General features: G+C 42.2%; 1 protein-coding gene across 1 annotated transcript in view; it reads right to left on the reverse strand.

Moving 5' to 3' along the window:
• Nucleotides 1-26,515, reverse strand: part of Pls1 (plastin 1) — a 120,247-nt gene extending 93,732 nt beyond the window's left edge. The window contains exon 1 of the mRNA XM_008856343.3: nt 26,439-26,515. The gene's annotated coding sequence lies outside the window, so the exon portion shown is untranslated. The remainder of the gene's footprint in view (nt 1-26,438) is intronic.
• Nucleotides 26,516-26,718: the final 203 nt, after the last annotated feature.

Below are 26,718 nucleotides of genomic sequence, written 5' to 3' on the forward strand. Positions count from 1 at the left end.
TCATTATATGTGGCTTATTGTTTTTCTTTTGCAGCTTTCAGTATTGTCTCTTTATTCTGTATGTTTAGTGTTTTTACTATGATGTGCCATGGAGAGTTTCTTTTTTGGTCCTATTTTGTGTTCTATATGTTTCTTGTATTTGTATGGGCATGTCTTTCTTTAATTTTGGGAAATTTTCTTCTACAATCCTGTTGAAGACCTGATCCATACCATTATCTTGAGATTCTTCTTCCTGTATGCCTATAATTCATAAGTTTGGTCTTTTTATGTTGCCACACAATTCCTCCATATTCCATTCTTGTATCTTCTTAAATATTTCATAATCTTTGCTTGAGTGGTCTAATTCATCCATTTTATCTTCCAGTCTTTATATTCTGTTTCCCATTTCATTCATCCTGTTGGTGAAGCTTTTTCCTGTCAATTCTAATTGGCTTACTGAGTGTTTCACTTCCTTCTTCATTTCAGCCTGAGTAGTCTTCGATATTTCTAACTCTTTTCTGAATTCATTTGGAAGTTTATCCCTTTCAGTTCTTTGATTTGTTTGTGTGTTCTTTAAATTCACTGAATTCTTTTATCATGTTTATAAATGTTCTTTTGGGTTCCATATCCTGCATTATCTCTAGGGGGTTCCCATTGTACTCCTCTAGAGGACTACTGATATTTGGTGGGGATATGTTATTTTGGTTTTTCATGTTATTATTTTTTCTCTGTGACTTTGACATGTGAGTTACTTTTGTAGTTTCTGATTCTTGTGTGACACTCAAACCTTTCTTTGTTGAGTTTAGGTCTGTTTCTTTTTGTAAACTTTAAGTGCCTTTGTGGTTTACTTGTTGAGGATAAAAAGCTGGTTGGTCTAGGCTTCAGGTTCTCTCTTTTGATTTTATAATCGAGTGGCCAAATTGCTTTCCTCTTCAGGAATTCCCACAGAGGCCCAAGATCAGATTCTCTCAGGCTTTCTCCTAAGGTCTGGATCCCATTAGGAAAGATACTTCCCTCAGGAATTTGGGGGCTGGCCTGGCCTGGGAGCAGGGCCCAAGAAAGATGCTGGTCTCAGGAAGCTGGTGGCTGTGCCACCCAGGGATGTAAAGGGAGGTGGGGATGGCAAGAGGCCCCGACGGCTCCTGGGGACTACTGGGAGGAACTGGGTTGGTCTGGATGCAAAAGATCTGGAAGCAGTGGGGATTCTGGGCCAAGAGGTCAGTCCAGTATTCTGTGGTGCCAAGACAAGACATGGGCCCAGTACCCAGGCTAGCAGGAGAGATGGGGCATGGACCTGGGAGGGTGAATGAAGCTTGGGCAGTAAAGGCTCAATGGGAGACCCATGGGACCCACCCAGGAAAGATGCTAGCACTAGGAAGCTGGTGGCTGAGCTGCCCAGAGAAGCAAAGGTAGGTGGGGCAGGACCAGGCCCAGAGGGCTCCTGGGGACCACAGGGAGGGATTGGCTTGGCTTGGGCTGGATGCAAAGGATCAGGAAGCAGTGGGGAATCTGGGCCTAGAGATCAGTCCAGGAGTCTGGGGTACCAAGACAAGAAATAGGCCAGTACCCAGACTAGGAGGGGACCTTGGAGGGTGTTTCCCAATTGGCTAGTTCCTCCAATGGGCAGGGCCTGACATGGAACATGGACTACGAAGGGGCTGCTGGGAGCCATCTTGGTACAGAAGCTGGGAGCCGTGGGCAGCGCGTGTGGTGTGGGGAACATGCAGCCAGCCACAACAGCTCAAAGATAGAATGGACTGACTCTTGTGGACCTGGGGCGAGATCACTGGCCCCTGAGAATTGAAAGAATGCTAGCGGGGACTGTGGTAGTCATGGCACAATCTGATATGGCAGGCTCTGAGCTGCGCTGCTGGAGGCATGGAGCTAAGCACTGGGTTCTCATTCCTTTGTAAGTTAATAAATGCACATAAAATATATTATATAGTTTGTCTGGTCACGCAGGAGACCCAGAGGGAACTCGGGTGACAAAACTGGCATAGTCGGCAGGATATGACGAAACTAAGAATGAGTTTTAAAAGCATGCTGATGGCAGCGCTGATGTGGTTGTTACAGTGGGCTACTAAAAAAGAGGCCAGCAATGCAGGAGCATGGGCCACAGCTAAGTTGTAAATGTGGGGATATGTTGTGGGTATGTGAAGATTTATTAAAAGTTACCCAAAGGTTAGAAAATCTTTTACCTGCTTTAGAGAGAGTGTGGCCACTTTGCATCATAAAGGATGTGTCCCAGGCAGGGAAAGCTGAAAAGCCTGAACTGGCAGACCCAGTTGCAGAGATTAAGAGAGAAAAAAGGCAGGACACTTTGACTTGTTTAAAGTCCAAGGACTCAGAGGAAAAGACAGATAATAGTAAAAAGGGAAAAAAAGCTAACTGTGCTGTAGCTAGGAAATATTCCATGCTAGAACTGTTAAAACTAGGAAAAACTTGCAAGCATGCAGAGAGCCCCTGGCCATGTGGCTTGTGAGAGTATGGGACATGGGAGCAAATGACGTCAGAAGCTTCACAGCTGAGTTACATAACCACCCATCCATCCTTGCAATATAGGCTGTTCAACCTAGGCCAATGCAGGGGGGAGCAGTCCTTAATGGGGTGGCTGGCTGAAAAGCATTAATGATACATGGTTGTCACCAAGGGAGACTAACATGATTAGCAGGGGCTGGAGGACTATAAAGGAGGGGCAGGCATTCCTGAGAGAACTAGATATGAGAAAAGCAATATATGATGTCCAGTTCACTGGGCCAGATAAGACTGAGTTCACCAGAGATATGAAAAAAAAAGCCCAATTCAACTGGAACCTCGAGAATGGTATGGGGCTTTAATGGCTTTACTAAGCCCTTTGATGGGACAGGATCTTTGTAAAGTGAGAGAGGCTTTGGCAAATCTAAATGATTCTGACCAGCATGTAAAACGTGTCTATAAAATAACAGAACACCCTATAAGAGATATAAAAAAGACCAGACCGAATAAATGGTCCTCTTGGGTTACTTGAAGATAAATGTGGCAAGACTTATGTCAAGCACAAATCCCCAGAGAAAAAAATTGATAGAAAACCAAATTCAGTGCTAAGGCATTCCTGGAAGGTTTTAAAACCAGAAGAACAGTTTACAAAGGACATTCAAAGGATAACAACTGTACAAAGGGTAGTTAAGAATACCCAAGGGTTAAATAAGATGTATTTCTCTTCTGATAAAGGCTATACTAGGAGTGGAAGCAGGTTTTCCAACCAAGTTCTCCCCCAGCAACCTGGTATGGTCAATGGGAAGATGACAGATGTGGCTACAGTCAGGAGGCAGACCCAGAGCCTGTCTGACTCAGGGAACCAACAAGTGTAGTGGAGACACGAGAAGCCCCCTGCCTCCTTAGCCCAGTGCAGGGTCAGGCAACTGGAGCCAACACCTGTAAGTGTATTAACCAAATTAATGCCTCATACCCATGCTATGGCACCTAACTCAGTGGTTAAGAACACTGATTATTCTTGCAGAAGACCCGGGTTCAAATCCCAGAACCCACAAGGCAGCTAACAACTGTCCGTAACTCCAGTCCCAGAGGATCCAACAGCCTCTTCTGACTTCCACAGGCATTGCACGACATGGATGCACTTACCTACATGCAGGCAATACACACATACACATAAAATAAAAATAATTTTTAAAAAATTTTTAAAAATAGATATGTCTGCTAACAAAGTCTTAAATGGCATCTATATTACTTTTCTTGTAGCTGTAACAAAATACTGGACAAAAAGCAACTTAAGAAATGAAGGGTTTATTCTGGCCCACTTTGAAGGTACAGTCCATCATAGCAGGTCCACTTTGAGGGTACAGGCCATCATGGCAGGGAAGGCATGGTAGCAGAAACATGGGGTGCTCATCACACTGCATCCACCATCAAGAAGCAGAGAGAGATGCTTGTGCTCAATTCACTTTCTCCATTTCATTCAGTCCAAGACCATGTCCCATGGGCTGGTGCTGCCCACATTCCAGATAGGTCTTTTCTCCTCAGTTAGACCTCTCTGGAAACATACTCACATATACACTCAGAGGTGTGTTTTCATGGTAATTCTAAATTCAGTCAAATTAACAATAAAGACTAACCATCACGGCATCCAAATCACAGTAAATATTAGGTCTCACTATACTCTGTGCTACTTAGAAGGACCTTCAGAGTGTTACATCCATCCCAAGACTTGAACTAATAGAGTAACCAATTGGTTTCTAGAGGGGTGCTAACAGTATGATTTGGGGGTCTAATCTAGATACCATTTTGAACAAGACAAGCTGATGGAACTGGAGAAAATTTAGCATGGAGATGAAATTGCAACACAATATAAATTAAGTGAATTATGTAAAGCATTTTTAAGAGACTGGCATGCAGAAGATACTAAACAAGGCCTGATCATCAGGGCCATCACCTAAAGAAAAGAAAAAAGAAAAGAAAAAAAAGAAAAGAAAAGAGAAAAGCCTTACTGTTGTTCTCTTGGAAGATGTGGCTATATCTGCAAGTGGAAATCAAGTTGCTGAATCAAACCACAGATAAATTACAAACTTTTTAGTTTATAGCTGAATAGCGGGCAATTATCACTAAATATTTCAGTACAGCATTTCTATCTTTATTAATGTTTTGGTTTGGTTTTGCAGCTTTAATTTTTTTCTAAAGAAGGTGGCTCAAAATGCATTTATCTTTCACTAAGTATCAGTTTCAGCCCCCTAACATTAAGCACAACCATATGATTAGTTCTAGCCAGTGAACATGAATTATGTTGTTCCAGGCCTCAGCTTCTTAAACTGTGGGTCATGATCCTATACAGGGTCCTGCAAGTCAATGTGGGACATGAAGTCACACACACAAAAAAAATTGGCAACAGTAAAAGGTTTCTGAACATATGACCACCAAAACATAATTCAAAATCAAACACATTCTGGACCTGAGGTCTTTCTGACAGCACTTACCAGTGTCACATCACATGACTTGACTGCAGTCTTGGCTCTGAATGCACTTTGCACTGCGTGTGCACCATGCAACATCAGCAAATGCTGTTTACACCATCTCAGCTCAGATTTGAGACTACTGTATGCAATGAATTGTACTGTGGTTATTGTACACATAAAAATTTCTGCTCGTCTAGAAACGTGATAGATTAATTACAGAAAACAAAGACGTTGAATATTTTCCTGGGATCATACAGACCTCAGCAGTGTCAAATCAGTCTGTCTTTGGATTGGACTGTATTAGCATGTTTGGTTTTTGAAGCTGCTGTTTGAGGCTGGGTGTAGTGGTTCACACCTTTAATCCTAGCACTCCGGAGGTGGAGGCAGGCAGATCTTTGTGAGTTCCAGGCCAGTTGGGACTATGAGGAGACTTTGTCTTAAAAAAGAAAAGAATCCCAATAAAGTTGCTGTTTGATTTGCTGGCTTGAGTTTTTGTTGTTGTTGTTGTTGTTTTTTTAAATCCTCTAATGAATTTTGGCTTGGGACAAAATTTTCTGAAGGGCCCTCAATACACTTCTGCTATTTTGTACTACATATGTATGTGAAGCAACGTCCTCAACATGGATGATCCAAAAATCAATCAACTCTGAAAAATGTTGAAAATGCTCTATGTTCTACAGTATCAACTATTCAGCACACATTTTTTTCCACAGAAAAATAAACAAGTACACCCATCTCATTAATATGCAAATTTGCTTTGTTTTTATTATATTTATTATTATTGTATATATGTTCATGTGTGTGCATAATCTGTGTGTGGGTATAGGTACCACAATACACATGTGGAGGTCAAAAAAAAACTTTGTGGAGTTGGTTCTCTCCTACCTTTACATATGCTACTGGGACTAAACTCAGGTCTCCAGGCTTGGGCACAAGCACGTTTACCCACTGAGCCACCTTGCCAGCACTGTCTTTAATAAATGGTAAGATTATATGTATACCAAAGAATTGTTTTAAAATAATTTTGTGTGTGTGCTGTATGTTCAGGTACATGTGTGTGTGTGTCCATGTATATTGGAGGCCAGAGCTCAACCTTGAGTTGTTCCTCAGAAACTATTCATCTTGGTTTTTTGTTTGGTTTGGGTTGGTTTGGGTTGGGTTGGGTTGGGTTGGGTGTTTTTTTTTTTTTCCTACTGCCTCTGTCTCCCTGTAGCTCCAGCTGGCCTGGAATTCCCTATGTAGACCAGGATGGCCTCGAACTCAGAGATCTTCCTGCCTCTGCCTCCCGAGTGCTGGGATTAAAGGCATGTGCCACCATCCCCCACTCATCTTTTTTTTGAGACAGTGTCTCTCACTGGCTTTGAAGTTCACCAAGTAGGCTAAACTCCACCTCCCCAGTGCTAAGATTACAAGCACATGCCACCAAGCCTGTTTTTTTTTGTGTGTTGGTTCTGGGGTTTGAACTCAGGTCCTCATGCTTATATGATAAGCACTTTACCAAATGAACCATCTCTCCAGTCCTTGAAGTGAATTTCTTTATGATTTATAATCAGTAAGTGTTTGATACCTATTTTATATAGCTATATACTGGTCATGTAAAACTTTCTTGAACAAAAGGGTATCACAAGTAGGGAAAGTTTAATAAATTTAAGCCAAAGCATTGCAGAGGTGGAATAAGATACTCCAGTTTCCTTCCCCTTTTGAGTCAACTTAAAATCCCCAGGTTAAGGCCAGGGGTGGTGGTGCACGCCCTTAATCCCAGCCCTTGGGAGGCAAAGGCAAGAGGATCTCTGTGAGTTCAAGGCCAGCCTGGTCTACATAGTTCCAGGCCAGCTGGGGTTACAGGGAGACCCTGTCTCAAAAACATAATAAATAAATAAATAAACAACTTCAATTTTCAGACTACTACTAACCAGTTATGCATCTCGGGCCAAATAACACAACCTCTCTGAGCCTTAGTTCCCTCCCCCTTCAAAAGGCATTTGTAAGAATTTCTAGAATTGGCATAAGTTGGAGGCTTTCCACCTAATGCTGTGGAAGGAATTCTCTCTACAAAATAATCTGAATGGTAATTAACTTTATGACCTATCACATACAAAACAACAGTCTATGTTACACTTAAAGCAGGAGAAAATACACCTTTGCCTCTACAGTCCCATTGGATGCTGCCTAATGGCTGTGCAAAGATAAAGTCTGTGCCCTGGCCTGGTCATCTTCTAATGGACTCAAGCCCTTACCAGGAAAATTACATCAAGAGTGAAATTTCTACTTATCTTCCAGAAGTAACAGAAATTTTCAAATGCCTCAGAATTTTCTAGCACCATATTTTATATTTCTAATTCAGATTATGTATTTTTATTCTTATGTCTATGAGTGTTTTACCTGCATATATTTAAGTATACTACATGTGTGCAATGATCCTGGAGGCCAGAAGAGGACATCAGATCCCATGGAACTGGAGTTATGGAGGTTTGTTAACCACCATATGGGTGCTGGGATTGAACCTGGGTCCTCTGCATGACCACTGAGCCATTTCTCCAGCCCTTAAGGTGAGGGTCAGCATGATGGTATATACCTACAATACTTGAGTGGTGGAGGCAGGAGAATAAGAATGTAACCATCCCAGCAGGAATAGATATTCTAAATGGCACTTGTGCCCCTGCCTTTGCTATCAGACTATTGATTTAATGGGCCCCAAGAGCTGGATCAGACCCAAAAATCTCATGCAGAGAGAAGTAAAAGGCTAGGAGCCTGAGCCCTGAAAGAGACTTCACATAGCTCTGATAACTTGTCAGACCACCTTGCAGAAGAAACTGAGGCTGAGTTAACAACGATGGGCATGATTACACCTTGACTGGACTGCTTAGCTGTGCATACGTCTGTTCCTCTATTTAAACCTAAACCTGATGTTAAGATTCCGAAGACAGATTAGGAGATCACTGTATCTCTTTGTTTCTCTTCCCAACGTGGCCTTGTCTTGTTTTTCTGTTTTTAACTATTACTTGGTTCCCTTCCTTCCTTTCTTCCTCCCTTCCTGACTTTCTTTTTTTTAACAGCCTACTGAGGATGGGTGGCTGGCCTAGTTGTTAGGGATCAGGCTCTGATCTTAACAATTCCAGTACAGTAAATTCAAGGTCATCCTCAGTCACATAAGAGTTTGAGGCCAACCTGGGGTATTTGAGACCCTGTCTAAAAAAGACTGGGCAAACCTACAAAGACAAAATGTCTCTACACATGGGGGACAGAGAGGTGGGGGTGGCAGGGGAGATGGCTGGAAATGAGGAGCGAATGCCAGCACAAGGCAATGAAAATATCCTAAGGGAGGGACGCGTGCCATGGCAAATGTGTGGAGGTCAGAGAACAACTTTTAGGAATTGGTTTTCTTGTACCATGTGAGCCCCAGGGATGGAACTCAGGTTAGGCTTGGCAACAGGCACCATTACCCACTAAGCCACCTCATTGTCTTAACTATATACTTTAAATGGATAAAATATACAGCACTTTAGCCAGGTGTGGTGGGGCACACCTTTAATCCCAACCCTTGGAAGGCAGAGGCAGGCAGATCTCTGTGAATTCAAGGCCAGCCTGGTCTACATAGTGAGTTCCAGGTCAGCTGGGGCTACAGGGAGACCTTATCTCAAAAAGACCAAAAAAAGAAAGAAATATATGGCACTTTATCTCAATATTAGCACTTTATCTCAATATCACATAGTGAGTTCCAGGACAGCTGGGGCTACAGGGAGACCTTGTCTCAAAAAGACCAAAAAATAAATAAATAAATATCACCCCAAACACTGAAGAAACACTATGTAAGGTAAAGATTTAGACTATAAATGGTTAATTTGAAATCTCATTTCCCTGGAAGTCCTGCTGCTTGATTTTGAGTTCGATTCCCAGGACCCACATGGTAGAAGGAGAGAAGGATTCCCCGACGTTGTCCTCTAATTTCCACATGCACAATGTGGCACAAGTACTCACAGAAATAGACATACACATATGCACACACATATATATATACACACATACATATGGACACACTAAATATATGTAACTAAAAAAATAACTAAATAAAAAAGACCAAAAAAAAGAAATGAAAAAGAAAAAAAGAAAGAAAAGAATACCATTTTCCATTCTCCCTTACTTATCACCCTAACCCCATTAGCAATATTAACCTTGCAGAAATATTTCTGTTAAGGCTCAGTGTCCAGTAGCACACTACATTTACTAAGGGAGATAAGAACACTGTGAACCATTTAGAAAGTTTAATCTTTTTTGAAATATTTTATTTATTATTTTTATTTTATGTGTATGAGTGTATTGCCTGCATGTAAGTAAGTGCACCCGTGTCGTGCAATGCCCACAAAAGACAGAAGAGGCCGTCAGATCCCCTGAAACTGGAGTTACAGAAAGTAGTTAGCTGCCATGTGGGTGCTGGGATTTAAACCCGGGTCTTCTGCAAGAACAACCAGTGTTCTTAACCGCTGAGGCATCTCTCCAGCCCCAAAAGTTTAATCTTTTTATCCTACACTCATACACACACACATCATGAACACACGTGCATGTATGCAGAAAGGCAATAATAAATAAAATTTTTAAATGAATTTTATTGTGCTTGCCCTTTTTCTTGTGATACAACCCCTATGTGATAAGCTGAAGTGGGGTGAATGACATCAGCATTAGGCTACTACTGACCTTCTTCACTGACACCCAAGGAACTCTTCTGAGGAGCAGGATGGGAAGGATCCTGTAGTCAAGTTCTATCCCCTTTGCTCAGAATATCCATATATTCCCCACCCATAAGTCACTGAGTCAGCCTTGTGGATATCAGACTGATTGTTGCAGTAGTTCAGAATTGTGTTCAAGCAACCTCTGAATCATATCCAATTTGAAACTTATGACTTATTTCTGAAATTTTCCCCTTCCCTTTTTTTTTTTTTTTTTTGGTCTTTTTGAGACAGGGTCTCCCAGTAGCCCCAGCTGTCCTCATACTCACCATGTAGACCAGGCTGGCCTCGAACTCACAAAGATCCGCCTGCCTCTGCCTCCCAAGTGCTGGGATTAAAGGCGTGCACCACCACTGACCACAAAAAACAAAACCACAGATAAGGGGGCACAACTCTAGTTTAAAAATAAGGCCCAAAGGACCTCAAATCATTATCAGCAAGACACTGGAAAGTATTAGGTATGTGAGCAGGCGGGGAGTTGGGTAGGTGTAGACTTAAACACTCATTTAATCACTTTTTCTCCCATTTATCGATGTATCAGAAGCTCACTATGCAACAGGCATGGGGCACAAAGTGAGAAAGATACAGGCCTACCAAAGCCCACATGCAATGTGGCCACAAATGTGTACAGTAGGATAAACACTACAAGTGTGACCTAAACTCAACAGAGTAGCTTTCAATTTATATATTCATTTGATCTACAACCAAACAGAAGGGGGGAGAGCAAGGTTTCCATTAACCAAATGACTTAAAGATCTCCCATCTGAAAAACATCTCAGCTCTGAACTTGACAAAAGGATGAGTCAATCAGCTTGCCTCAGACTCATTAAACTGACTCTTCTCTCAGTCACTAGCACAGAGTAGCACCAGGTGACAACTCCTGACTGATGAACCCACCTGATTTCCCAGCACACAGCAGCCTGTGAGCACTGTTCATGGAACATACACAGGAAATTCCCAAATCCTCCAATGAGACACAAGTATCTTTCCCATCTGAGGATAATGCCCAAAGGATGACTGGAAAGAACCATACTGGCCTCAGCACTCTCCACACCCCCAGAAACAAGTTCTTCCAGACTGAGCCAGTAGACGGCTTCAGTTTATAATCAAAACCACTCTGAAGGGCCACCACAATGCCCCTCATTCACACTTCACAGCACTTGAAGTCAGCTCAAGAGAATCCATGTTTATACTTTCAGCCTCGATTTTTAATCCTCTTGCGTTCTCAGAACCACCCAGAATAAGTGTATGTGTGTACAAACACATGTCACAGATGCATGTCTGAGGACAACTTTCTAGAGTCAGTTCTCTACTTCATCACCTGAGTTCAGGAATCAGGTCATGGGGCCTGCATGGCAGGGACTCCTATTCACTGAGCTATTTTGCTGGCCCCTCCCCAGAACAAGTTTTATAATCATTAGTCTCATCGATTTATTTACTTTGGTGTAACTGGTTACCCCCTTAATAGCGTACAATTTTTTTTAATTCCTAGAAACCTCTAGTAAATGAGTTAATTTTTGCAAGTCCTTAAGATATTTGACATTCACATTAAAATTAGAGCCAGAAAACAAATGTATTTTAGGTGCCATTTCAAAATGGTAGTAACCACAGATCAGTGCACTGTAAGTAGGGTACCGCCTATGCAATGCTTGTGGGACTAGAAGGAACTTGAAGTCATGGCAAACCTGAGACAAACTTATGACTAAGTCACAGGATAATCCTAGAACTCAATACAATTTACAGAATAATGTCCAAACCTAAAACCTATACTCCAACATGTTCAACAGTCTGGCCCCAAGATAGCTCACCACTGGCTGAACCTGCACTCCTCTGTCCTACCACTGATCTAAGGTTCAGCTGACCCTTTGGAATTCTCTCCTCATTACTCCCTGCTAGTTTAAATATGGTTTAAGTGTATTACCCAAAGGTTCACGTGCTGGAAGCTTGGTCCCCAGTGAGGCTGTTTGAGGTTAGAACGCTGAAGAGGTTGGGCTTAGTGCAAGATCATAAAGGAATTAGGGCATTGCTCCTGGAATGGGATAAACGCAGGTCTCAAAAAGCAAATCAGCTCTCTCAAGGATGGACTGTTATGAAGTGAGGCCACCCCACTGGTTTGTATGGTCTTACAAAGTCAAAGAGGCTATCACCAGAGACTGCCTAATCTTCAACATTTAGTCTATAGAAAATGTGAACTAAATAACCATCTTTCTTTATAAAGTACCCAAGTTCAAGTATTTTATTAAAGCAACAGAAGGGAAATTAATATGCCCCCCCACTCTCTCCCTGATGAGCATCTACCCATCCTTGAATGCCTACGTTAAATGCCATCTACTAACTGTGGCTACAGCTCAGTGGAAGAGTATTTGCCTAGCATGCATAAGGACCTGGGTTCAATTTGTGGTACTGTAAAAATAAATGCCCCTCCTCTCTTTAGGTAAATATATGTTCTTTTACTTCAGATGGTTGTGCTTCAGAAAATACAAATAAAGAATAGGCAGATAGCTCAGCCAGTAATGTGCTTGCCATGCAAGTACAAGGTCCTGAGTTCCATTCCCCAGAACTCACAAAAAATAAAGTCAGGCATGGTGACGCGTATTTATAATCCTAGCACTGTGGAGGCAAACAGTGGATCCTTGGGGCTGACTGACAAGCCAGCCTAGCCTAATCAATCAGTATGTTCCAGGCCAATGAGAGACCCTGTTTCAAGAAAACAAGGTGAGAGCTAGAGAGATGGCTCAGCAGTTAAAAGCATTGACTGCTCGTACAGAGGACCCAGGTTCGGTTCCCAAGCATCCACATGGCAGCTAACAACCATCCATAATTCCAGTTCCAGGGGATCAAATGTCCTCTTCTGACCTCCATGGGCATTGCACAACACAGATACACTTACAAACATGCGGGCAATACACTCATACACATAAAATAAAAATAATAAAATGAAAGCTACTCTGTGGAGTTTAGGTCACACTTGTAGTGTTTATCTTACTGTACACATTTGCGGCCACATTGCATGTGGCCTTTGGTAGGCCTGTATCTTTCTCACTTTGTGCCCCATGCCTGATGCATAGTGAGCTTCTGATACATCGGGAGAAAAAGTGATTAATGAGTGTTTAAGTCTACACCTACCCAACTCCCCGCCTGCTCACATACCTAATACTTTCCAGTGTCTTGCTGATAATGACTTGAGGTCCTCTGGGCCTTATTTTTAGACTAGAGTTGTGCCCCCTTATCTGTGGTTTTGTTTTTTGTGGTCAGTGATGGTTCAAAAATGTGATGTGGAAAATTTCAGAAATGTCATAAGTTTCAAATTGGATATGATTCAGAGGTTGCTTGAACACAATTCTGAAATACTGCAACAATCAGTCTGATATCCACAAGGCTGTCTCGGTGACTTATGGGTGGGGAGTGTATGGCTATTCTGAGCAAAGGGGATAGAACTTGACTACATGATCCTTCCCATCCTGACTTATGGTGACTTATGGGTGGGGAGTGTATGGCTATTCTGAGCAAAGGGGATAGAACTTGACTACAGGATCCTTCCCATCCTGCTCCTCAGAAGAGTTCCTTGGGTGTCAGTGAAGAAGGTCAGTAGTAGCCTAATGCTGATGTCATTCACCCCACTTCAGCTTAGGAATAGGTATTTCCATCTATTTCCACCCTGAAAATCTATAGATCTGGTTGCAAGGCTGTTCACCAGAAGAGATTAGTGCCTGGACTGGGGTCTCAGTCACACCCTTGGGCATAGCTTCTAGCAAAGGAACTCATCTAGAAGAAGAGATAACAAGATACTAAAGGTCAGAACTCTCTTTTGGCTTTCCTGGCCCCAGCAAGGGCATTCCAAGAACTGCTGCTTTTGAGGTTCCTGACCTAAGCTGCTCAACCAGTTCTGTCCTGTCTTCATCATTATCCTTCATGGAGTGCATTTGCTCTATTATTTTTCAATTGCCCTTATAGTTTCAAGGCTGACTTCCACCTTGAGCCATTCCTTGACCTACCAAGTCAGAATTAACTGCTCTCTATCGGAGCCCCCTTCCCCACTGCTCCACCTAGTGCTCAATCAAGTCACAAGTAATCATCCCCGGTCTCCTTCCTCTATCGAACAATCTCAAGAGCAAGAACCATATGTCATTCATATCCCTATCCCCAGCCCTTTCCATCTTCTTTAAGAAACCTATGATTAGCCGGGTGTGGTGGCACACGCCTTTGACTATAATTGACAAGAAGGACGCTAAGAAACAACCAAGTCCTGTCCCCATACAAGAGATTAACACACACCATTGTCAAATGAGATTAGACATTTAGGAGGCACTTATTGAAAGCACCTTTAGCAACACAGAAATCACTAAAAGAGCTCCATAGCTGAGGTCAAAACATGTCTTAGAATTTTATCAAAATCAAATATAAATTTCATAGAGAAATTATTTCCTCTGGTCAGAAAAAGACGAAGACATGGAACAACTGGGAAAGCACTAGATAAGCGCTGGACTGGAGTCTCGGGAGGACAGGGACCCACCAAATGTGCCTTGGCTACCACTGTGGTCCCAGTATTGGACAACAACATTTTTTCAAATGTAAAGTTAGAAAGAACAGATATAAGTTTGATCTCTGCCACTTCTAAACTGGATAACCCGTTACATGCCTCATTTGAGGTCCTGGCCACTCATCAATGAAAGGTAAAGCCAGAAAACAATTATAGGAATCAAAAAACAAGCTTGATCTCCTTATCACATGGGTTCAGCTGCTTTCACATTCACTGTTAGCAAATGGTGCCCTTCTCCTATAGTCAGAAATAATCAGACTTTGACTTCCCCTCTACAGGCTAACTGATTTCAAAGAGCCAAGGTTTAAATTGCCTAAAGGCTCATTTTGATTGACCACTAAACAGTGAAAGATTTTTTTCAGGCTTGAAAACAGTGATAATCTTTTTAAATATTTTATTTATTATTTTTATTTTTATGTGTATTTTTATTTTTATATATATGTACTGCCTGCATGTACGTAACCGCAACCATGTCATGCAATGCTCGTGGAGGTCAGAAGAGGGCACTGGATCCCCTGGAACTCAAGTTACAGACAGTTAGCTGGCATGTGTGTGCTGGGACTGAACCCAGGTCCCCTGCAAGAGCAGCCTCTTAATCCCTAAGCCATCTCTCCAGCCCCACTAATGATAATCTTGGGTTTAACTTGGCTGCTTAATAAGAAAAGGATCCAGGTGTGGTGGCACATGGCACATGTCTTTAATCCAAGCATTCAGGAGGCAGGAGGCAGAGATAGGTGGATCTCTGTGAGTTCAAAGCCAGCCTGGTCTACATATTGAGTTCTAGGCCAACCAAGGTTACATAGTGAGACCCTGTTTCAAAAAAAAAAAAAAAAACCTCTATCTATTTAGCAGAAGCTAGTATTGGGCTCTCCTCTATGTCCTGTGACCTGTTTAGCCTCGGGTTCCTAGGCCTTATATCAATGTCAGGTATAGGCTCAATTAGAAAGCGGTTGTTTACTCCCACAGTACTCATGCCACTATTGAACTGGTGGGCATATCCAGCACCAACATGACTTCTCCTTGTTTGTTCTAAAGCTCATGTATGTAGTATCTTCAGCAATAGGGTCTTACCATGAAGTTCTGATGGATAACCAAAAATAGGGCAATGGCCAGTATTGTCTGAAGGTCGATGGAACCCCTGGTTAACAGTTTTAAAGAGGAAGTCTATTCCTGGCATTGGGCTTTTATTTTGTTAGCCTCTGGTGTCTAGAAAGAACAATGTTCTCCTATTATAAGATAACTCCTTTTAGAGGTAGAGGCAGAGGCAAGCGGATCTCTGTGAGTTCCAGGTCAGCCTGGTCTCCATCTCCATAGTGAATCCAGGCCAGCTGGGGCTACAGGGAGACCCTGTCTCAAAAAGATCAAAAAAAATAAAAAAAAAATAAAAAACCTCCTTTTAATCTCTTTTTATATTGTATATGTATATACTTTAAGAATCTTCTATAGTGGTAGGTTTCCATATGGCTTTTTCTAAAGGCCTTTAATGTTAGTTATCCCTTCCCATACTCCTTCCTCTGCCCTGCCCTCCCATACCCACCCCATTTAACCCTTCCTACTCTATTATTCTCTTTTCCCCCTTCATATCACTGCATTCCACCACTCCATCCCAGGAAGCCTCCGCCCCCACCATGGCTATTTATTAGTTTCCTGACTTCTTTGGATTCTCAAATTGAAACATGCATATTTAAGATTTCAAAGCTAGCATTCAGTGATGAGAGAGAACATGCGATTTTTGTATTTATGGGTCTGGGTTACCTCACTCAGAATGATTATTTCCAGTTCCATCCATTTACCTGTGAATTTTATAATTTCATTTTTAAGAGCTGAATAATATTCCATTGTGTAAATGTACTACACCTTCATTATGTATTCATCAGTTGATAGACATCTAGATTGATTTCCAATTTCTTGCTATGATGAAAAGAGTAGTAAACTAACTCCTAATGATTTATTATTATATCCATAGATTAATGCATCTCTCGACTCTTACCAGAGAAGCTTCCTTATGCAACACAGAAACTCACAACTGCCAACGTGCAGAGTAATGAGAGCCTATAAAGTGTTTATCAATGAATAGGACACCTATATCAAACTTCTGTCTCCTAAGGCTCAGGGATCATTGTAGAAGAGGGGCCAGGAAGATTTTACGAGCCAGAGGTGGTGGATGGCCACAAGGAAATAAAGTTTTCCGGACAGCTAGTCAATTACTCATATGAATTCACAGCAATGGTTACGGCATGCATAAGTCCCATGTAAGCTCAAACCAGACAAAATTCCAGTATAGACATCAGCAAGTGGGTAAGAAACCCCAAGTATATCTGAAGGGAGTTGTAAGAGGAGATGTGGATACAGGAGAACGTCTAAATACAATCATAATATATTGCATGAAAATTGCAAAAATTCAATTTAAAAAAGAACGGCGGGGAGGGAGGGAGGGAGGAAAAAGAAAGGGACCAACTACACCTGAAATCCCAGTACTCTGGAAGCAGAGACAGGAGGATTAGAAGTTCAAGGCCAGCCTCAGCTACATAATAAGTTTGAGCCAACCTAGGCTATATTAGACCCTGTCTTTTTGGTGTTTTGTTTGTTTTGTTTTGTTTTGGTCTTTTTGAAACAGGGTCTCCCTGTAGCTCCAGCTGGCCTGGAACTCACTATGTAGATTTGTAGACCAAGCTGGCTTTGAACTCACAGAGATCTACCTGCTTCTGTCTCCTGAGTACTGGGATTAAAGGCGTGTGCCACCACACTCCGAGCTTAGACCCTATTTTAAAAAAACAACAAACAAAAAGAAAAAAGAAAAGAGACCAAGGAAATTACTATTACTTGTTATCTTTCCAAAATTAATTCACTTGCACGACAACTTTTTCTTAAAAAATATCACTTAGTTTTGATGAGCTGCATTTCACAGCTGGCACCTCACTGACCTGGTAATATTTAAAACTCTGTAAGAACTAGGCCACTCTTAAAAAACATTCTCTGGATTAAATGGGTGTCCCAGTGAAATAAGCCTAAGAGGAAGGAAAGGAAGCCTTTGCTAAATTAAAATTTAATTTAATTTAATTTTAAAATCCAAGAGAGCTCTCCAGTGAAAGAGAGCTGGAATCTGAGAATTTCTGGTTTGTTAATAAAGGTTACAAACACCAACTTGATATCAGACTTAGGTTCAATAATATACTAACTTGATATTGTCTTTCCACCAAATTATTGATGAGCACCATTAAAACACTCAGCAGACTCATTTAACAAACCTCAAAATTCTAGTTTCCATTGATTTTTATTTATAAACGGTACACAGTAAGTATGTATTTGTCATCAAGGACAAAAAATGGAGGAAAAAAGGAATAAACATAACCATAAAAGATAGCATTTAAAAAGACAGTAAAATGAATACAAAAAAGTCAATCTATAACAGTGAGTGATGCACACAGAAGGCCACAACTGGCCAAGTTTTAGAGGATAAGAGATCGAAGTGCATGTCCCTGGATAGGAATCCTATATTAAACCTCACCCACCCATGGTTCCGGGACCATTGTGGAAGAGGGGGCAGGAAGATTGTAAGAGCCAGGGTTGGTGCATGATCATAAGGAAACAGGCTTTCAGGCCTCTGGAAACTTGCTCTTATGAACTTACAACAATGGTGACAGCATGCACGAGACCCATGCTGACTCAATCAGACAAAAACTCAGCATAGAACTGGGGAAATGGGCAGGAGGCCCCAACCTTAGCCAAGGAACTATACTGGCAACTGATTACTGCAGGGCTGAGGGAGCGTAGATCTTTAAGGAAGGGACTAGATAGGCTGACTAGATTCCAGTGGGTGAACTTAAACCAAGGAACATCTATGTATAAATGCTTTACTGGATAGGCCTTTAACACATATAACAGAATGCATGAAATCCAGTGAGGATAGGGAGTTACAGGGAGTGGGGGGGGATCTAAATTTGATTAAGAACTATTATATGAAATGCATAAAAACTCAATAAAAATATACATCAAAAAGTCAACTCATGCTGTTCGACATTCACTGTAAATGAGCCAGCTCTGAATATGCATTTCTTTTCCTTGAACCTAGACTCTTGAGTACCATCTATGGGAACAGCATATGATGCAGCCTGTACATTCTAAGGCATTCAAACTGATCAATATTGGCTTTAGGCCATAGACTGCCATGCCTCCACTCTGGACACTACAGTTGTGATCTGTGCAAGCTGACTTCTTTGTAGAGTTCAGAATGCTCCGAAAGCACATTTGCTGGAGGGATGGGGGTCAAATAAATAGATTTTGACTCATGGTATAATTAATATGACTCATCTTTCTCCATATATGTTGATATCTTAAACTCAAATTTTATTTTGGCAGTACTCCTAAAATCCTTCATTTCTTGGATCCAAAAAAGTTGAAGGAGCTTTTGTAGTGTTTGTTGATGTTATTATTTTTGAGATAGGGTCTCAGGCTAGCCTCCCCTAACTGTGCTATGTAACCAAGGATGATCTTGAAGTTCTGATCCTCCTGCCTCTACCTCCAGAATGCTGGGATTACAGGCCAGCACCACCACACCCAGTATACGCAGTGCTGGAGATCAAACCCAGGGTTTTGTGTACACACATTATTTCCTGGAACTAAATCTTTCAATAATTTCTAACATTTTGTTCCTCAATAACAGAATAAATCTAATTTCCTCCAGCAGTAGAAAAACAAAAGAAAAATGCATAGTTTGTTATAATACCTAAAGTCATTTCACAACTGGATTTTATGAACAAAGTTGTCTCTAGCTCTCCTAGAAAATATTTTCTGGTAAAACAATTGTTTTAAATAAGAGGAAAAAAGCATCCTACTCATCTCTCTAACCCCTTACCCTTTCCATGCCCACAATATTACTAAAAAACAATTTGTTAACTAACATAAAGAACAAAGGATAAATAAAATAATTTGCTCTTAAAGAAACTATACATGTTACACACACATACACACACACACACACACACACACACACACACACACACACACACATCAAATAGGCTTCCAGGCACAGCAGTATTGAAAAGAAATAGGATGATCAAAATTAAGACAACCTACATCTCATATGACCTTATACAGTAGCAAAGTTCCCAGCAATCAAAATTATACAATCATTTTATAACCAATAAACAGGTACATAGAACAAAGGCATCTTTCTCTTTCTCCAGTTTTCATCATCACCCATAGTAAAATTTTAAGTTCCATCCATAGACAGGGTGAGCTTCAGGATGTTAAAATAGGTACAGGGTGGAGGCCAGAAGTGCCCGTCCCTGCTCATACCTAGAGTACAGGCCGTGGAAACACCCAAAACAACTCCGGGGAATTCCCAGCTGACCAGGAAGAGGAAAGAATTCAGCCACACAAGTGGGGAAGAAAACGCTCATTTGAGTTCCATTCAAGATGTACAGGCAAAGGCAGTTCCCTAGATAGTTAAGTTCATGGGCAGGAAAAAGGAACACATTTTCTTACAGTCAACTCAGTGCATTAGGGATGGTCACATCCTGGGCCTTGGGCCTGTAAATTCCTTTTCTCTGACCTGGCACCTTCCCTGAGCCATATGTGTCACCCCAACTACAACACACTCATTTCAGAACTCTCCGATTGTGAGAATCTCTTCCTATATGGATTCTCTCTAGGGTTTATGAACACAATCTGAAGGCCTGAAATCAAAACCCACATATAATCCAGAAGCTTTCAGAGGGGATTCTGACACCTTGGGGGAGAGACAATCCCTTACAAACCTGGTCACCCAGAATTTCTAGGTTCCTACACAAGGTGAATTTCTCACCTCTAACTCCAGAGGTACCCCATGGTCACCACCTACCTGCTTACCTCACACTCACCCTAGCTCTACCCAAAAAAGAGTGGGGACAAATCAAAAACCATTTTAATGGTGCATCCAGAGAAAAGATTGCTATCTCTGTTCCTGATGAATGCTTCAACACAAAAGGTGACAAATACTAAGAGTAACAAACATAAGTAACAGAAAATATTACGATTTTCTCGATTAAAGTATAGCTGCTGAAATGGTGGAAGTTAAAGTTCTTGGTATTTGATTATATGGACTCTCAGTGCCTGAAGTCAAGCAGGCCTGGGGTCAAATCTCAGCCCAGCCACAAGTTGACTGTGGGACTTCAAATAGATAATTTTTTTCGGGGGGGGGGTGAGACAGGGTCTCCTTGTAGGTCCAGCTAGCCTGGAACTCGCTCTGTAGACCAAACAGGCCTTGAACTCACATACAGGCTTCTGCTTCCCAAGTGCTAGAACTAAAGGTGTGGGCCACCACACCCGGGTCAAATAATTTTTATCTAAGTTTCCATGTTCTCATCTATAAAATGAGGGTAATAACTGCACCTATCTCATATGATGTTTGGTAAAGATTAGATGTATAAAATAGTGCCTGGTGTTTAGAAAGCATTTTATAAAACTAGCTATTAAGACAATTATACAGGGGGACTGGAAAGATGGATCAGCAGTTAAGAGCACTGGTTGCTCTTACAGACGGTCAGGGTTTGGTTCCTAGCACCCACATGGCAGCTAACAACCGTCCTTAACTCCAGTTCCAGGGAGATCCAATGCCCTCTTCTGGTTTCCATGAGCATACATACAGGCAAAACACTCATACACATAAATAAAATACATTTTTAAAAAGATAGTACTAGCCAGGTGTGGTGGCACATGCCTGTAGTCCCAGTACTTGGGAGGCAAAGGCAGGCAGATCTCTGTGACTTCAAGGCCTGCCTGGTCTACACAGTGAGTTCCAGGCCAGCTGGGGCTGAAAGGGGACCCTGTCTCAAAAAGACCGAAAAAAGAAAAAAAAAAAAAAAGTACTATGGAGCCAAGTCCGATGGTACACACCTTTAATCCCTGTACTGAGAGGCAGAGGTGGGTAGATCTCTGTGAGTTTAAGGCCAGCCTGGTCTACATAGTGAGTTCCAAGACAGCTAGGGCTACAGAGAGACCCTGTCTCAAAAAGACCAAGAAGAAAAAAAATTTTTTCTAAAAAGATAGTGCTGTAGACCAAGAGTGGTGGCCTACAGCTGTAATCCTAGTATTCAAAGGCAGCCTGGTCTACAGACTGAGTTCCAGACCAGCAAGATCCTAGCTCAAAACAAAACAAACAAAAAAATAGTATTACTATTTTCTTGAGGAAGTTTCATAATATAATCACTTTACACAAGGCCATGGTAAGCTCTAGTATTTACTATTGACAAATTTTTTAAGTACGTGATACATTAATTTCAACATATTGGATGATTTTGCATTTATCGAATATGATTACTTTAAAAATTAAAAAGAAAATAATCTCTCCTTTAAAAAGAAACAGGGGCTTGAGAAATAGCTAAGCACTGGCTATTCTTGCAGAGGACCTGGATTAGGTTCCAGCATCAACATAGCGGGTAACAACTACCCCTAACTCCAGTTCCAAGGGATCCAACACCCTCTTCTGGCCTTCAAGAGTACTGACTATGTGGGTATACTTACATACATGCAAGTAAAACACTTATACACATAAAATAAAAATTTTTTTAAATAGGATCTCATGTAGCTCAGGCTGGCTTCAAACTCACTGTGCTACATAGCCAAATTTGCTGTGATCCTCCTGCCTTTACCTCCTGAGCACTGGGATTACAGGCTTGTGCCATCACACACAGTTTACGGGGTGCTGGAAACTGAACCCAGGGCTTCCTGCTGCTAGGCAGCCCTCTACCTATTATGCTATAATTTCCAACCTAAATCTTCTCTTTGAATTTTTTTTTTTTTTTGGTCTTTTTGAAACAGGGTCTCCCTGTAGCTCCAGCTGTCCTGGAACTCACTATGTAGACCAGGCTGGCCTTGAACTCACAGAGATCCGCCTGCCTCTGCCTCCCGAGTGCTGGGATTAAAGGTGTGCGCCACCACGCCAGGCCTGAAATTTTTTTTTTTAAAAATTGTTTAGGTACTTATTTTTATTTTATGTGTGAGTGTTATACCTGCATTATATAAATGCACCCGTGTCATGCAGTGCCCAAGGTGGACAGAAGAAGTCACTGGATCCCCTGGAACTGGAGTTACAGATAGTTGTTAGCCATGTGGGTGCTGGGATTAAAACCCAGGTCTTCTGCAAGAACAGCCAGTGCTCCTAACCACTGAGGCATCTCTCCAGCCCCATAATCTTCTCTTTCCTAGGCTAACACTTCATTTCCCTGCTGCTAACCATCTCAAGCTCTTTTGGTCAGTCTAGTAACTGCTGTATCTCTCTCCTTGTCACTTTTATTAGAACAATTATCACTTTCTGTCAAAAATTAAGGCGATCAATCACAACGTGAATGTCAACAGAAAATATCCCATCCAACAGCTGCCATGCAGCTCGACAGAAAGGCTGTGTTTTGATTTGCAAAATAGATATTTGAAATATCTGTTCCAAGTAAGGAAATATATTCCAAAACATCTCTTTCTTTAAAGAAAAGTTTTTAAATTAATTTTATGTGTATAAGTGTTTTGCCTACATCTTATATAAGTGCACCTGTGCATGCAATGCCTGCAGACACCAGAAGAGGACATCAGATCCCCTGCAACTGGAGTTACAGATGATTGTTAGCGGCCATGTGGGTACTGGAAACCAAACCAATACCTCTTATACTGGAGTCCAGGGTTGAGAATCACTGCCTTCTGTCTTGTTTTTCTAGGCATATTCTGATCACAAGTCTCTTGCTCTCTCTACGTCTCTCTCACCCTATCCTCACATATTCCTGGGTTATAAGCAAGCGTTGCCCTTTGGTGTTGCCCTCTCTGAGACCAGGGCTCTGGTAATGTCATCCTAAACACACTCACTGTCCAAGGACTTTAGGCCAACCTGTTTGTGTCTTCTACTTCACACGAGCTAAGCTACCAATGGCCTGTATAGATCACTCTCAACTTCCCCATGTGCAAACTCTCAGGTCCCCAGCCTCATACCCTCCCAACACACACACACACACACACACACACACACACACACACACAGAGTACACTCAACTGTAGACTAGCCAGTCATTCCTTATGTCTCTTCCAATGATACAGATGTTGTCCCACGGGCCACCAAGTCTCCTCCTTCAGGTTGATCTCTGAGGGCTTTTGATGCATAAAACATCTCAAAGTGTAGGGTTCTGGTACCAACTCAAATTAATCCTGATGCCAATCATCTCAAAAAGCAAAGGACTTTGGGTTAGCAATGGAGAACCTTGAACAGAGTCTCTGGCTGTGACACTAACAGCTTAGTTAAGCATATCTCAATGAGGTCATGTATCACATAGCTTTTCATCCTAACTCCCCATCCTCCACATGCCCAAATACTATTATTTATTCATGCAATAACTGTTGACTGTATGATGCTGCCAAGCAATAGCCAGCACTGTGAGCATCAAGTATGATGATGGCCCTCAAAGAGCTCATCTTTTGGAATGAAGAGTATTACATCAATAACTATAAGACACAAAAAAGATACAATGTCCCAATGGGAAGTGCTAGTAAGATAAAAGGATATCATAAACCCTTTACTCCAACCCTGAAAAGTGACTTTCAGTACATCTCGCCTCACCAAATGCTGCTTCTTTCACATCATTTCTTTTTGTTGCTTGTTCATTTGTTTTTGAGACAGGTTTCTTTTTTTTTTTTTGTCTTTTTTTGAGACAGGGTCTCCCTGTAGCCCCAGTTGGCCTGGAAATCACTATATAGACCAAGCTGGCCTTGAACTCACAGAGGTCTGCCTGCCTCTACCTCCTGAGTGCTGGGATTAAACCTATCAAGCCCTGTAAGACAGGTTTCTTTATATAGCCCTGGCTAGCCTGATACTGGCCTCAAAGTTGCAGAGATCCTCCTGCCTGCCTCTGCCTACTGAGTACTGGGATTACAGTACCTGGACTTCACAACGTTTCTTCAATCTGTGCTCTCCACTCCGCATTTATGCTTGATCCAAGGCCTGGAGAACTGTCCCCTATCGTGTTGTTTCATCCCATCTCCTGTACACCCAACTAGTTTGTGTTTATCCAGATACGAGCATCAAGGAATCACTCTAACTTGATTTTTGTCTTAACTGCTGCTTACTACTGCTCTGAGGTGGCCTCCCTCATATTAGACAACATCCACATCAAATCCCTTTACAAATCTATCTGAACTTCACTTCCCTTGCTCCCACAAACAGCAGCTGGGAATATAGTTGACCTTAGTACTGGGTGGGATGATTAAGTCATACTCTTTAACTTTCAAGACTTTACACATTGACAACTTCCAGGTCAAAAATATAGCAATAGGTATTAAAATATAATTCAGGAAACTATATACAAGAGGAAGAGCAGTAACACAGATAAAAATAATAAATACTATGGGATTCTGAAGCCAAGAGCTATCTCTGGCTGCTGTAGTCAAAAGAAGCTTCTAGGGGCTGGTGAGATGGCTCAGTGGTTAAGAGCACTGGCTGCTCTTACTCTTGGGTGCCAAGACAAGAATTGGGCCTGTACCCAGGCTAGGAGGAGAGATGGGGTGGGAGAGCTGGGAGGTTGAATGAGGCTGGGGGAGTCAAGGTGCAGTGGGCACCGCTGCTCTTGCAGAGGACCTGGGTTCAATTCCCAGCATCCACATGCCAGCTAACTGCTCATAACTCCATTCCAGTGGATCCAACGCCCTCTTCTGACCTCTGTGAGCATAGCGCGACATGGGTGCACCTACACACATGCAAGTAATACACTCATACATATAAAATAAAAATAATAAAAAAAGAAGCTTCCAGAAGAGTACAAGCCTGAGCTACAGCTTGGGTGTGAATAAAACTTCAAAGTCAAGGGAAGCAAACAAGCACTCCAGGTCGAGAAAGGACACAGGGTTTGGTTTCAAGACCAGCAAATTGGGAGGTGGGGCTCAAGTGACCAGACATTGTGGAATGAGTGTATAAAGTATGAGCAGGCTAAGTACCAGAAACAACTGATTTTCTGCCTCAACCAGACTACATAGGATTAGGTGAGAGAGAAGATGCATTTAATCATCTCACCAACAGTGATAAGAGTATAAGCAGACCTGGTAAAAAGATCCCTGAAATCAGAAAGCCTGGTTCCCAGGCCCAAGTTTGCCTAAAGGGGCTTGGGTGGCCACAGCAAGTCATCCAACCTCCCTAGTCTCAGCTTTCTCATTTGTAAACTGAAGCAGTTGAACTGACTGACCTCAAAGGTCCCTACCGAACTAAACTAGACCAACTGTATATTATTTCTACCATTAAAACATTCATCATGCCAGGAAGACGGGGTAAGGGTCTCCTGTATTCTGTTTCTGTTTTTCTTTCTGAACTTAAATTTTCTTTTTCCCAAATTTACTACAACTTTGTGCTTCCCACATCACAAATTGAACACTTTACTATAGAATTTCACTGAGGAATTAAATTTAAAGAGAAGTTGGTTATAAGAGGTAGGGGTGAAATGAAATGTCCTCACTTCATCTTTGTTCTCTGTATTCATCCCGAAATATTGCGTATCATTTACAGAAATTTGTGGGTACTGTGTGGGCTTCATACAAGTGTATCCAGTATACAGCTTCAGGGTAAAAATGCATCTCCCTATAAGCTATAAAATGTGACAGGGTAAATAACCAGGAAAGGTGAGCACTCTCTCACCCCTCTAAGAGACTGCCTAACAGTACCCAATGACGCTTGGGGGAAAAACAGCAATGCTGAAAGATGAGGAGAAAAGTTTAAAAATTTGTAAGGTCTGTACTTGAAAATGCAGCTAGCTGAAACGCGCCAAGTTTTTGGCACTGACTTTTGCTAAAGATTGGCGTTTCTTAGCTGCATCCAGAGGCACTGGCGCTCCAAGAAAGGCATCAAATCCAGCGAACAGGGATGCAGCAGTTTCATTTTGGCCCTATGGATCTTACGCACCAAAGGCAGAGCAGTCACAGAACTCAAGAGAAACTCACTGGATCAGAAAATCCTCGCCAACAGCCAAGCAAAGTTTAAAACAGAAAACTTAGTAAACAGCTTTTCTCCATGCAGAGAATCACAAAGCACTTCTCCGACAATTTTTAAGCAGTTACCTACCGACTTCACACCTGCAGGCACCACAGAGGCGCACCCAAAGGTCGGAGGTCGCGCGCTCCGGAGCTAGAAGACGCGGGGGGCGAGGAGCCCTGAGCCACCCACCCGGGCATGCTTAGCTCAGTCTGCTTTCCCTGTCTGTAAAGCCCTTCCTTCAGCCCTACTCCCTTGTCCGGCCCCCCGATACTTACGGCGGTCGTCTGGATCCCGATGTCCACACGGCCTCTCCTGCAGCTCGTGTGGCCGGCCGCCCAGCCCCTGCGCTCGCCTCACTGCGCATGCTCGGACCGCATCCCGGGCCGCAGGCTTTGAATCCACTTGCCGGGTTTTGGCTGCTGCACCCCGGGGAGAGGCCACCAGACCCAGAGACAACGAGCAGGTGAAAAGAGAGTTGCAGGTGGTGCGGAGGCGGGGCCGAGAGGTGGAGGGGCGCTGCAGCATCGTCATCCCTGCTGCTCACCCTCCAGCCTA

The sequence above is a fragment of the Nannospalax galili genome, unplaced genomic scaffold (genome assembly GCF_000622305.1).
Source record: "Nannospalax galili isolate Female #2095 unplaced genomic scaffold, S.galili_v1.0 scaffold708, whole genome shotgun sequence".
In the NCBI taxonomy this organism is placed as follows: Eukaryota; Metazoa; Chordata; class Mammalia; order Rodentia; family Spalacidae; genus Nannospalax; species Nannospalax galili.